Genomic DNA, 13,831 nt, shown 5'->3' on the forward strand with positions numbered 1-13,831 from the left:
CCCTCTGCCAGTGTTTGAGGGTGGTGGCATCAGTAGTCTATCCCTCTCCAGGAGCGCATGGCCCATGTTCATCTCCATTACCGCCGTATTCTCGGTGCCCTGCACCGCTCCTGGCACCAAACGTGCCCGGATAAACACGACCTAGTTGGCTGATGGCATACATCATTTTGTGATGTAAATTAGAAAACCAGTCTTTCTAGAACAGTGGCACTCCTGTCACCACCACCATTACAGGTCATGGGATGTTACTACCAATTTGGGCCACACTGAACTGATCTGGGTTAGAATGCCAGTTCGCTCATGGCCCAGTGTTTGGCCTTGGGCAAGTCACTTCACCAACCTGACTCTCCATTTCGTGACCTTTAAAACTGGAGTGATAATCACTATACCCCAAGCCAAATTCACTGTGAAGCCACTGAAGTGAAACAGGTAGGTGATAATCACTTCTAAATAAATACCTGCTTTTGTACCTTATTTTTGTGTTGGCAAATCTGTGTTCATTTTAAAACCGCTCCCCAAATTGTATACAAGTTGGGCACCATGAACCTGGCTCCTGGTTGGTGTGGTGAGAATATGAGAGCATGTCAAGCTCGCTCTGGAGGGCTCCAGGAATGGAAGGAAGCCTTGTGACCGGGGCAGGGCGGGGACACTGGAACGTGTCTCACAGGCACCCCTCCCCCACTGACGGGCCCCACAGACTTGGGCAAAAGGTCAGCTTCTTCCAGCCAGAGACTGACCCATCCTTTTCTGGGGATGTCAGGAAAGGAAACTTGAGACTAATGCAGGTGACCTGGCAGCATCCCACTAGCCTCTGCCAGCACCCCCTTGCTCAAACCCCTGTCTACTCCCCTCTGGAGGAGGTGGGGGAATGTTCCAGCTGGGGCCCCCACACCTTCCCCAACTCAGCAAAGGCCCTGTTCCAGCCACATGAGACATAGCCCTCCTGTCATTTAGTCCTGCGTTCTGTTTCCTGACCCTCAGGTACGCAGAATCAGATTATGGAAAAATCACCACCCTTTGTTCATGACACACTGTCGTCATTGGTCCACGTCTGACCTCCTGTTGCTTCCTTGGGCTTTTTGTTTTACTTTTTAATGTAATAGGGACTGAAAAACCATCACTCAAAACCAAAGCTAGAACCGTGACAGAAACCTACAGCCTACTCTGTGTGCCCCACCCCCACCTATTTTCAAACACGGAAGTCCAACCCCATCATACCACACCTGCTTCGAGGCCTCTGCGGTCCTTCTCACCACCTCAGCACCACCCCAGGGAAGCTGGCTGAGGGGTGGCAGGGCAGGGTTGGGCCAGGTCCACTCAGCCAGACCAGACAAGGCTCCCTTCTCATGGAGGAAGGAGAATGGCTAGAGTTGTGCATCCAGAAATTTCTATTCACCTTCATGAACCCAAGAATCCCGTCCCCCTCAGGACTGTTAATTGTGTCTGACATCAAGTAGGGGCACTGGCTGGATAGAACAAGGCCCAGGAGTTCTCTGTTCCCTGAAAAGCTGGCCGCAGACATTAGCCTTCCGTGTAAACGCAGGAGTTCCTCCCCTGGGAGCTTGCTCTGAGAGAGCTCATGGCCAGCAGCCCATGATGGTGACCCCAAACCCCTGATCTAGCTGGAGGCTAACAACCTCAAGCCAGACAAGCCACATTCTCTCCAATCCTTCCCCTTCCTCTCCACCCTAAGACATACTAATTCCTTTAGAATAAATCAAAATGAGAAGAAAGGCTCAGCCAAGTAGAACTTACCTGCTTGAAAATGCCTCGGATTTCTTCTACTTTGGAAAGCCTTGTTTTCCCCTCCTTTGGTACTGCCTATATTAAAAGATTCCTCTTGATAACAAAGAGCTTTCGGGTCAATCTTCAACCTAAGTTAGATTTCCTATACAAGGGCAAAAAGAAGCAGATCAGTGTGGTTCATTTAATTGAGACTTTACAAAGTCTCTTCGTGTGGTCCATTTCGGTCTAGGAATGGAATAATTCAGTAGTGAAATAGCATATTGCTGCAACCAGGGCAAGCGTGAGGTCAAAATACAAGAAGGACCACAAAATCAATTATTTCCTCTCCAAAGGGCCTTTTCCAAGTTATTCTCAGGCGAGAAGTTTTTACCAGCACAAGTCTAAAGACAAGAAAATTCCTCCCAGAGATGTAGCACGACTCAGACAGATAGGGCGATCAGGTTAGGTTAGCATCACAGCGTTCTGGGCAGCCCACATCTCGGCATCTACATCTGCACAGACCCGTGCAGTAGCATGTAGCACCCAGGAGAGCTGGGCTCCTGGTCACAGGGCCTAGAAACATGAACTTTGAGCAGTTGTAGCCAGAGAGAAAGAGACCCCTTTCCTATTCTAGTTGAAGCCCTTACGGAAGGGGAGAGCCATCCAGGGCAGACTGGAGGGCGACAAGGAAGTGTGTGGGTACAGAAGATCGATAGAGAATGAGAGAAGACACTGTCAATCGGAAGGGGCTGAAACATCCGCCACAGCTCCATCTGGCTACAGCTTCACCAGCCATTAGTGGGATGGCCTTGGAAGTGAATATGGGAGACACACTCTATATTTATTTGTCCTTGGTGCCTTCCCACTGAAGTTAATGATTCAATAGTTTATTCTGTAGCATGTGATCGGCCACAGGAGTGTAACTTAATCAGGGTTATCCTATATACAGATTTGCCTAATTTGAAAGCCATTCCTCCCATGGGCAGGGAAGTCTCTGGTCCTGTGGTGGGTAACTGGGACATTGGGTCATCTGCGGGTGACATGAGAGGGCAGATGACATGAGCATTGAGTGTCTACCTGTTGGCTTCACCTGGGTATCGTTCTAGAGCCAGTATGCTGCCAGGCATTCCAGACAAAGCACTATCACCGCGGCTTCTGCATGGCTATGAGCGGAAGGGAGAAGTGGATTTTGAACTGCAGGTGACTTATTTTCCAGGTCAACTTTGGGACGCCAGTCATTTCATTTCCAGGACCATCTGCCTAGAGCAGGGGAGGGTGGCTTGCTGCGGGGGAGGGGATCTGTGCCCCATCTGTAGAGGAACGTCCTGCAGACCGCTGACAGTCCGCATTTGGGAATGTTTACGGCACCTGCACAAGTGAATGCCCATTTGTATTTGGATTCAAGGAAAGGACAGTAATAGATGCTCAATCAAACGTTAGCGGCCTCAGAGCGTGAGGCTCGTGCTGAGTAGGGAACCTCAAGCCAATGAGCCTCGTCAGTGCAGAAGGACAGCGGGAGCAACCACAGAAAGGCGGCAGTGAGGGCTCCAACGGTGGGCTAAGAAATAGGGCATTTTTGGTTAGAGCCGCATTTTCGTGTGAACGGTTAATGAAATGTGACGTGGACACTTGAATAGGATAGGACTGAAAAGCAAACTGGCTGATAGAAGAACAATGTGGAGAATTTTGCAAAAGAATTTTTAAATTGATGTTTGTATTCGTTTCCTTTTGCTGCTATAATGAATTACCACATGTGCAATAGCTTAAACCAACACCAATTTATCTTAGTTTTGGAAGTCAGACATCTGAGATGGTGCTTAAAATCCAGGGGCCAGCAGGGCTGCGTTCCTTCTAGAGGCTCAAGGGGAGAATTTGCTTCCTTATCTTCTCCAGTTTCTAGAGATGGGCTTGTGGCCCTTTCCGCCATCTTCAAAGCCAGCAGGGTGCTATCTTCAAGCCTCAATCAATCTCTCTCTCTCTGTACACACACACACACCCTGCTTCCATCACTCCACCTCTGCCTGACCCTCACAATGACTCCTACAATTACAATAGGCCCACCCAGATAATCCGCAATAATCTCCCCACCTCACTCGCATCTACAAAGTCTCTGTCACCATGTAAGGTACCAAATCCCCAGGCTCGGGCAATTAAGATGCGAACAACCGTGGGGGCTGAGGGCTTTATTCTCTCTACCACGATGTTGTCAATGGTGAGTCTTAACAAAGAACTTATTTTTGTAATAATTTTAGATTTACAGAAAAGTTGTCAAGGTAGTACAGCCTAGTAAGTCTTTCAAAAACATTTCTTCATCTCAGTTTAGGCTGTACAAATGTTTTTGCGTTGAAAAATAGTTGAAAACAAATGAGCCATCTGTGAGAGTGCTTCGTGTTCCTTGGAAAAGAAAACGCTGTTTAGTGCAGGGCGTCTGTGACCCCCTGGCTGCCTTCAGAGGAAACCACACCACGTTCCTTGATGGGAGCTGCCAGCTTTGTCCACCCCTAGGGGCTTCCTGGGGCTGACTCCTCAGAGGACAGGGCCCAGACCTCGTGACCATTACTGGCCATGCAGACGGTAAAGTTAAGATGACTTCTCTCTACCTGTTGGGAAACACATTCCACTCTGAAAATCCTTCTCTGTGTCAACTCCTTCCTGTTTCCTTCAATCGTTGCCTTACATGCTTCTGGGCATTTGCCACTGTAACTGGCTGGGCGGGTGGTACCTGGGAACCATTGCCAGGTAGCTCTCCTGAGTCATCTGTGCCTGTGTGGTGAGCCCTCTGCCCTCAGGGACGCTTCCTGGGAGTCTTAGGGCCACTGAGCTCCCTTCACTGGCTCCTGCCTAAGAATCGTCCCCTGCCGTGTGCTCTGGGACAGAGCTAACCCCGACGGTGATTTGAGGCTACTGATAGGCACGATGGCTTCCAAACCCAGGTGTGCATCAGAATCACCTGTCATGCTTGGCAAGAAATACACCACGAAATGACTCTGGAACAGCTTGTTGCACAAGAAAGCAAGGAATTACTCAAAGAGTGGTGAGAACATCTCAAAAGGACACAGACGCCAGATCGAATGTTTAATCTGGGACAAGTTGAGCATTGCAATGAATAGTGACTGTGATGCCTTATAAGCCATCGAATAAAAAAGAAGCCACCAGTCCATATAATTAGCTAAATAAATAAGAGAAGGCCCTTGCTAATATCTATCTATCTATCTATCTCCCCCATGTCGGAGAGTCACCCACTGAAACGCTGCTTCAATAGATCTAGAGTGGGGCCCAGCACTTCCAGGCATAGCAGTTCTAGAAAGGACCTGAAGAATCGTCACGTCACTCATTCCCTCCTCATCTGTTGAAACCCAGCATGCATCAGGTGATGTACTTCGGTGGGCTGCCAAAGGGTGAACTCTTCCTGCCCTCCTGGAGCTCACGGGGGAGGTACTACTTACACATTTAAACAGCCGCCCGGGAGGTGGGCTCTGGGGTCTCTCAGCCTGGAAGAATGAAGATGTGGCCTGGTGGATGGGGAGAAAAGGGCATTCACGACCCAGGGAAAAGCAAAGGCGTGGAGGAGGGCAGGGCACGGTGGTGATCTTATTGCGCAGGCGGTGAGTGTCCTGCAGGCTTGGGACAGCGGAAAGCTGGGCACGACGCGCATGGACTGGAGCGCATGCCACGAGCAGGCACTGGCCTGGGCATCTTTTGTCTTCGGAGCCACGTAATCGCCACCACGGTCACACTTTACACAGACAGAAATGGCACGCCGCGACCGAGGGACTTTCCGAAGGTCACAGTGCCGGGACTCTAGAGCGCACGCTTTTAACTCTTCGCTGGGCTTTCAGTCCTTGCTTTTGTACGGACCAGCAGGCTTGGCCTCACCTGGGAACTTGGTAGACATGCAGAATCTCAGGACAACTGCACTTGAACTTGATCCCCAGGACAGGCACATGCACCTGGAAGTCTGAAAAGTGCCAGTGTAGGTCGGTCTCTCTGGTCTCTACTAGAAGCAGGAATGGGATGGGGACAGTGGGTGGGCTGTTAGCAAGGCCAGGTCCAGGTCTGTCATGGGGCTCTCGTGAGGGGGGAGGGGACCCGGTGGCTAAAGTGGCCTTCTCCCCGACATGGGCTTTCTTTCTGTATCTTGACTGTAGGTTCCTTAGGAGTGGCCTGTGCTGCTGTCTCCAGCAGATCTAGCATGGTGATGTCCCTCCATCTGCGGCCAACTCAGCGCTCTGTGGACGGCTCCCTCCCTCCGGACCTGGAGCCACAAGAGTGCCCACAGCGTCGCACAAGTTCTGCAATTCCGACTCCTCCATCTGAGCGCTGGCCTCACGTCCGCAGGTATCTCTGCTCTCCTGCTGGCCTGTCCTGGGCCCAGCCTCTCCCCGCTGCCTCAGTCACCCCAGTGGCAGGTGTGAACCAAGCAGGTGATGCTGGCTGGCAGGAGGGAAGTGCATGCGGGGGCCCGTACAGTGACAGGCCATCCACTCCCTGTAGATGGCTGGACATCACTCAGCACCGGATAAAGAAAACCCCATGGCCCCTGCTCCTGTTCTCATTTTGGCAAAAAAGAAAAAAAAAAAAGGTATCCCAAAGTAACATCTACCACAGAATTGAGGATTTTCTGTTCTGGGAGTCTAGTCTAACCAAGAAGTCTTGATATGAATTTATGTCAATGATGGGCATATTTTCTCTGAGTTTCCACAATCATTGGCAACTTCTACACTATTAAGAACTCAATCTTAACCCCCAGGCGACCTCGGGTCTGGGCTTTCGTTCTTGGCCGCGGTGCTGTTGGTGTTTTTGCCCATCAGTGTGCCCAGACGGACACCGCTCTGCATTTCTTTTTCTGAGTTAGGATTTAAACCCTGAGGATTTGAGTGTGAACTAAAATGTATTTCCATTAAAGGCATTTCTATTGCCATAGGGGAAATACCGCCAAGTCATTCTGATATCCCAGACTCAATCATAATTAATATTAATAATAATTACTAACACTTATTGGTGTTCCCTCCCTAAAAATTTCTGTTGTCATTAACTTGCCCCCAATTCCCTAGGAAACTGGAGGGATCTGGCTCTTTCCCCTTAGCGCCCTTTCGTGTGTCTTTCCTCCCTTGAGTGTAGGGACTGTGCTTTTTATCTTGGAATCCCACTGGCCAAGCGGTCAGTTCCATGAATGGACACTCAGGCTGGTGTCCTGCATCTAGGAAAACAGACAGTGGAGCAAGTGGAGAGAGCGCTCTGGGGTGGGGTGGCATGACCCCCTCACCCATCCACACACTCCTATTATATGGACAGACGGGGAGCCAGTGGAAGAGAAGGAAATCACTAGAAATTAGGAGACAGATGTGGTGATTTTGCAGAATAATGGATGACCAGGTTTCCCGGTAAGCCCCAGTCCTACCACAACACTGAAAAGATGAGCATCTCTAATCAAGACAATCAGGTGACATCCTGTGGGCAAGACTTGTGGAGACCAGGGGAGGAGGGTGTGTGCCTGGTGAACCATGACTTGGGGGGGGGGGCTGTGCCCTGGCCCGATTCATCCATATTCCTGAACCCCCTGCCCACCCTTGACCACTGAGGCCCTGACCCCTGGCCACGTGGCCAACTTGTCTGTCCCATCCTTTCCCTTCTTCCTGGCGCACCTCTTCTCAATCATCCAAGGCTATGAGCAACATCGGTCTTCAGTCTCCAGGGCCCCTTTCCCTCTTAATGACCCCATTAGACGTCTCCCACCTTGGAGCCCAGAGAACCTATTCTTGACCTCTCTGTGGCTCATGCTCCTTATCTGTAAAAGGGGTGAATTTTAACTGGAAGCATATGTTGAAGGCGTTTTGCTCCGTGCCTCAGAACATTACACAGCCAAGCCTGGAATTCTCGTGGTGTGGTTATTCCTACTGAGCGGGCTCAATGTCGGCCACAGGCAAGGATAGGAAGGGCAGCGGGAACCTGCCTGCCTTCATGAAGAGCCTGGTTCAGGAACACGGAGCCAGGGCGAGTGGGTGGAGAGAAATGACATCTGGGCCTTTCCGGGTCAGGGTGCCCTTTGCCTTTGGAGGAAAAAAACTGTTTAATTTGGGGAGGATACCCAAAAAAGCAGGCTCTAGAACAAGGGAGGTGGGGTGCAAGAGCTAAGGAAAATGCCCTTCAGCTAAACTCCCGTCCACAGTAGAGTGGAAACAGGGTTCCCCACGTGCTGGGGGGCCAAGGACCTCCATCTGGTCTCTCTGTGCCTCACCTCAGATGGGAAAAAGTAGCATCCCTCTGTATTCTTTAAGGTCTCAACGACAAAAATGAAAACAAGCTGTGATATACAAAAACTTACTGCTTGGCACCCACTATTAGTGAAGAATTAAATCATTAGCTCAAGAGTTAAAACGTGGTACCTGGTGCGCAGAATATATATTCCACCGCCTTCTGCAGAAATTGAAACCTCACCCAGTGTCAGAACAGTCAGCTGGGAAAGGAAAGGCTCAGTATGTTCCAAGGAGAGGAAGCAGGCGCCGTGAGCATTGTTAGTGATGGAGGAGATCCGTCACGCGCGAGACATGCTCAGGCTTCCCAACCCACCCATACTGGGGGCTTTGCCGCACTCTGGGACTCTTCTCAGAAGGGCAAGACAAAGGGTTCTGGCTGTAAGCCTTGCCAGGTGGGAATAACTTTTACCGTGTGAGCTGCGTCTGTGACAGCACAGGGTTTTAAGGAACCGGCCCAGACACTGTTTTGTTTTGCATGGTTTTACACCGATCTTCATATGTTCTCTAGGGTTTGAAGCCCTCTCTGGGCGCTGGAAATCTAGGGGGTGCGGGCTGGGCTGTTAACAGTGTTTCTGAAGGGAGAATCCCGGCACTTGGTAATTGACAAGTGGGATCCCAGTCATCAGACACTTATTGCTGGAAACACAGATCTGGGCCTTGAGGGCCACTTGGCATTAGAGAGGACCCCTCCAATGACATCATGGCTGGCACTGAAGTGATCTAAGGATATGTGGGCCTTACTGCCGTTCCAGATTTCAAAGAATATTCCAGGCATCGACAGCTTTCATGTCATCAGACGTGGAGGAAGAGAGAGGGGATCCCATTTACAGAGTGCTTTACAGGCTAGATGTTGTCAATCTGTGGTCTGTATGCTTCACAGGAACAGCTTGAAATAGGGCTTATGTGTCCATTTCAGAGATAACGAAACTGAGCCTTACTCTAATGAAGTAAACTGGCCCAGTGTCCGAGGGCTTCCAGCCAGATCTGCCAGACTCCAAAACCCCTACCCTTTACTCTACATCACAACGGCTCCTGTACACAAGGGTGCCCCGTCAAGGGACCCCACAGGGGTTGGCTAACAATTCACCATCACGTGTGGGTGGGGGCTGTGGTCGACCACTTGTCCAACCCTGCAAACTTTGTGCCTAGCCCTGGAGGGGGTCCAACTGATACGTCCAATGCCAACCCCTGGTACCTGTGAATGTGACCGTGTTTGGCAATAGGGTCTTGGCAGGGATAATTAAGTTAAGGATCTTGAAATGAGATCATTCTGGATTTAGAGTGAGCCCTCAATCCAATGACGGGTGTCCTTATAAGAGAAGGGAAGGGGAGATGTGACACAGAGAGACGCAAGCAGCAGGCCACATGAAGGTGGGGTCAGAGATGACTACAAGCCAGGGAATGCCAAGCATTGCCAGCAGCTACCAGAAGGTAAAGGTTTTCCTCAGAGGTTCTCCTCAGAAGGTTCTCCCTCAGAGCCTCCAAGAGGAATCAACTCTGCTCACCTTGATTTCAGACTTGCAGCCTCCAGCACTTCGAGAGAATCAGTTTCTGTTGTTTTAAGCCATACAGGTTGCGGAACTTGTGACGGCAGCCCCGGGACACTGACACAGGCCTGATCTCCGTAGTAAGGGTCATATAAGCCATTTGTTATGTTATGTGCATCCTGTGTGTTCCAGGCACTGAGCTGAACAGGCACTAGCTCCCCTGAGCCTCTCACTCACTCTATAAGGTGGGTGCTGTTGCTATGATGATGTTCATTATCTGGAAAGAAACAGACACTCTGATAAGTCATCAGGTCCCAACTGCTCTAGTGCCTAGAGGGCCAAACTCTGCCCTAGGCAGTCAAGCCCCACACCCCACACCCTCACACAGTGATGAGTCGGTGTGTGGGGGTGGGGGGGCTGTGGTGGGAAACGCCTGCCCAGGGCACAGAAGTCATGGAGGCTCAGCCCTCATCCGAAGGTTTGTACAGGCTCGAAGTGGGTCTCAGAGCTGCACGGGACCACCGGCAGTATCTGACGCTTCCCCTCTGCCCCGTCCCCACTTAGTAGACCAGGGAGGTGCAGTACTTTCTCTAAGGAACACACCTCCCCCTGGCAGTCAGCAAGAGAGCCCAGCAGAGCTGGCTCCTCATTCCTCGTGTCTTGGAAATGCCCAGGGAGTGGGGGTTCCTCCTCTGCCACAGCCGGAAGGACTCCAGAGCAAGGTGCCGCTCCTGCCCTTCCCTGCCAGGTTCATCTGGAGAGGATTTATACGAGCAGAAGAGCCCGTAAATATAATCTACAAGTCCACCATCCCTAACAGTGATTCCCAAATCCCAAAGGCTCAGAAAACCCAAAGTTTGGCAATTTTAATTTGGTAGCAAAAACCCGACTTAAATTCTTATACAATTCTTTATAATCTATATCTATCCCCCTCGGAGTGATATTTCACTGCAGAAATATTAGCATGATTCATTTCAGGTGCCTTGCCCAGATGCTACCCGGTGTTATGTAATACAGGACATCACTACAATTCCTTAATAAAATCTGGAAATTCTGAATTTTAATTTCTGATTTTGAAATATATCTATCCCAAGGATTGCAGGTTAGAGATTGGGGTTCTCTTCTATTTTCTCCAAGCCTGTCCTCTGCCTAAGAAGGATTAGATGCATGAGGGACAGACAGAAAACCCAGTCTCCCACTTGCAATGGAGGGGGTGTGTGTGGAGATGTTTAATTCTTGAAAAAAAGGTTTAATTTGAATTTAAGGTTGCATTAAGGAAGAAAAGTAGAATTTTTCAAGTCAGGGAGACCTGGGTGCAAACTGAAGGTTAAAAGTTCATAACTCTATTGCATCTAAGCAATACCATTTGTAAAACATCTATTAAATGGGAACAATTGCACTTACGATGCAGGACGGTGTGGGTGGGAGTGTTAAAGGAGCACGCGTGAGGAAACCGCAGTAACCGTAAACAGACACCCCCCCACCTCCTTAGTGAAATTCCTCCCCCAAAGCTGGCCGAACTGCAAATTCTCAGAAAGAAAATCATATTCTTTCCAATTCTTAGCCACAGATATTTGACACTTGGAACCAAGAGATTAGTCTGACAGCGTCCTAATCAGGCTTTCCATTTGCCAACTGCCTCCCACTGAATTACCCTAGGACTTGAAGGGCTCTGCAGCCTCGGGGGCTCCCCCCCAGCACATCTGGGGATAGAGACCAAGGGCAGCGGAGGCCACCCGAAGACTTGCAGCTGTTCCACTATTAAAGGAGGTATCTGTTTTCAACGTCTTTTGACCACGTTTAAGTCCCCAGGAGACCCTGGACAAAGGAATTTCTAGAGGACGCTGGACAGGGAGTGTGAAATTAAAAGACCCCCTGGATTTGCTGGGGGAGATTTCACAGAAGCCTCTCTCCTGACAGAGAAAGAGGGTCTAGGAAGTGATGCTGGAGGGAGCAAAAGATCTAGAACATATGTTTTGTTTTGCTCAGTTTCTTTCATTTTATTTGAAAATGTAGGGTCTTTTCCTTGATTTATATTATTGTCATTAAACCAGTGGCCTCATCAAGCTAATCAATAAAAAATATTGGGGGTCTTTAATTGTGCAAGGGCTGGCAGGAGGTGCAGGTGATTAGAGCCCCCCACCCCCACTTCAGGCTCCTGCCCCTGCCTGACGACCCACTGTGCTTCACACCTTATATGGGATTGTGAACCTGACCTTGAGGACTCTTGGTCTGGGAGAGGGGAGATTAATTTACGTTTTATCCTGAAGCATACCTGCTGCCTATAAGTCTTGAAGTAATTTCGGGACCAGGACAAACTATTCTTATTTCCCTGGTTTCAAATGGGGGAGGTGGGGGTGCCTGGGTGGCTCAGTCGTTAAGCGTCTGCCTTCGGCTCGGGGCCTGATCCCAGGGTCCTGGGATCGAGCCCTGCATCAGGCTCCCTGCTCTGCTGTCTTCCTCTCCCACTCCCCCTACTTGTGTTCCCTCTCTCGTTGGCTGTCTCTCTGTCAAATAAATAAATAAAATCTTCAAAACAAAAACAAAAAACAAATGGGGGAGGTGAAGCTTCCTGATACTTATCTATCTTCACGAGGTAATGCTGCAGCCAAGGTCAGTCACGTTTGGACAATGATGGAAGGAAAAAGAACATTCTTACAGGCCAATGGTGCCCGTTCTCCACTTCTTCTGCCCCTCACACCTGATGCTAACAGGTGTTCACACATAGAGTCTCCGGCCCTATGAGGGTGTGCTAGAATCTCCTGGGGGCTCAGAGGATGAGAGGTGGAAGGTTGTGTCATTTGGGCGGAAATCTACTTACGACAATAACTTTGGGATGATCTTTCCTCTCCCTGAGAATCAGCGAGCATTGGGACAATTCATTCATTAATTCCTTCACACCCTCATTCATTCGGCAACTTCTCTGTGGCCCACAACATGGAAGCAGTTGCTTCTACTTCCATGGTGTTGCACGTGCTGCTCCAACGGGCTCTTGTTCATTCTCTAACCCAGAATCAAATGTCGCCCTTTCTGTCAGACGTTTTCTGCTTCTCTCTCTCACCTCTGAATGCCCTGAACACAGCAGGTCTCTGTGACGTTGATTACTCTGAATCTAAAAATCACTTCATTTTTCTGCCTCTGTGGTCCTGTAGCCTGTGAACTCCTGGGGGAATGGATCGCTCTGTCTTATTGGTCTTTATCTGCCCAGCCCCTAATCAGAGCCCAGCATACAGAAGATGCTCAATAAATATTTGTTGAGTGACTTAATGAAGCATTTTTCAGAGCAAACAGCGTCGAAGTGTGACCATTAAAATGGTATGTGTGGGGGTTGGGGAGGCAGGACTGGCTGCTCATTTGCAAAAGTCTGGGAGTGGCCTTGCTCCTGGGACTTCTTTAAGCAGGTGCCGGGAGGGCGTGCTGGGAGATGCCATTGTGCAGATAGTGTCGTAGACTCTGCGGTGCCCTGCCAAGATCCCCTCAGGCTCTCCTACCGGTTCTGTGTGCCCACTTCACTCCTCAACTTTGCTCTCCGGTCTCATCCCTGGGGTCCCTGGAGTTGGTTGCGCAGCAGGTTCAGAGTGCTGGGAGCACCTGGGTAACCCCCCCAGAGTGACCGCCAGCACCTGACTAGTGTGGGTGTGAATGCTCGGCTCCCTTGCCACAAGGGAAAATTCCAAGACTCAACACACGTTCTAGAACTTTCTGCAGGAGCAGGATCAGGTTGGGGCTGGGACTTTGCCTGAAACTGAGCCCTTGCCAGCTTCCTCCCTCTTCCCCATCCTGTCCCCTTCCCCTTTCCCATCTCCCCCACCAGCACTCCCTAACAGATAAGGATCTGCTGCTGGGGCGGGGCCTTTCTGTGTCTCAGCTTCCTCGTTTGTAAAATGGAGACTAGAAGAGTATCTATTTTTATGGTGAGGATTAAATTAAGTAATCTTCATAAAACACGACACTTAGCAAGCACTTCAGTAATAGAACTCTCACATTGCAGCTAGCCAACTGGGCCCCCCAAAATCAAGGCTGCATTTTCCACTCCCCACCCTGTCTGTGTCGCTTGATGTAGCTAAGTAACTAAGCCCAGGCCAACTGGACTCGAGCAGAAATGCTGAGTGCACATAGCAGGTAACGCCCCTTGAAGGTGAGGGCAAGGCTCCACTCCTGCTGGCTAGAATGTGGGGTGACGGTGAGGAACGGCGCAGTCAGCCTTGACAACGAGGTGGAAGCAGCACGCAGAGCGACGGGGCCTGGGCCTGGACTCCCCCGAGCCACCCTGCCGGCCTGAGACCGCCTCCTCGGTTACACAAGAGAGAAATGTCTAACTGATTTACGACATTGTATTGGCATGGGGACCTCTTCATAACA

At 50.1% G+C, this 13,831-nt stretch overlaps 1 long non-coding RNA gene across 1 annotated transcript in view; it reads right to left on the bottom strand.

The window, feature by feature from the left end:
- Positions 1-13,831, bottom strand: part of LOC103658980 — a 95,259-nt gene that overhangs the window by 40,004 nt on the left and 41,424 nt on the right. Inside the window, exons 6-7 of the long non-coding RNA XR_567370.2 lie at positions 9,488-9,746; positions 1,756-1,888 (exon numbers count right to left, since the gene is read on the bottom strand). This is a non-coding gene — a long non-coding RNA (uncharacterized LOC103658980). The remainder of the gene's footprint in view (positions 1-1,755; positions 1,889-9,487; positions 9,747-13,831) is intronic.

This window comes from Ursus maritimus, unplaced genomic scaffold, assembly GCF_017311325.1.
Source record: "Ursus maritimus isolate PB19 unplaced genomic scaffold, ASM1731132v1 scaffold_3, whole genome shotgun sequence".
Lineage (NCBI taxonomy): Eukaryota > Metazoa > Chordata > Mammalia > Carnivora > Ursidae > Ursus > Ursus maritimus.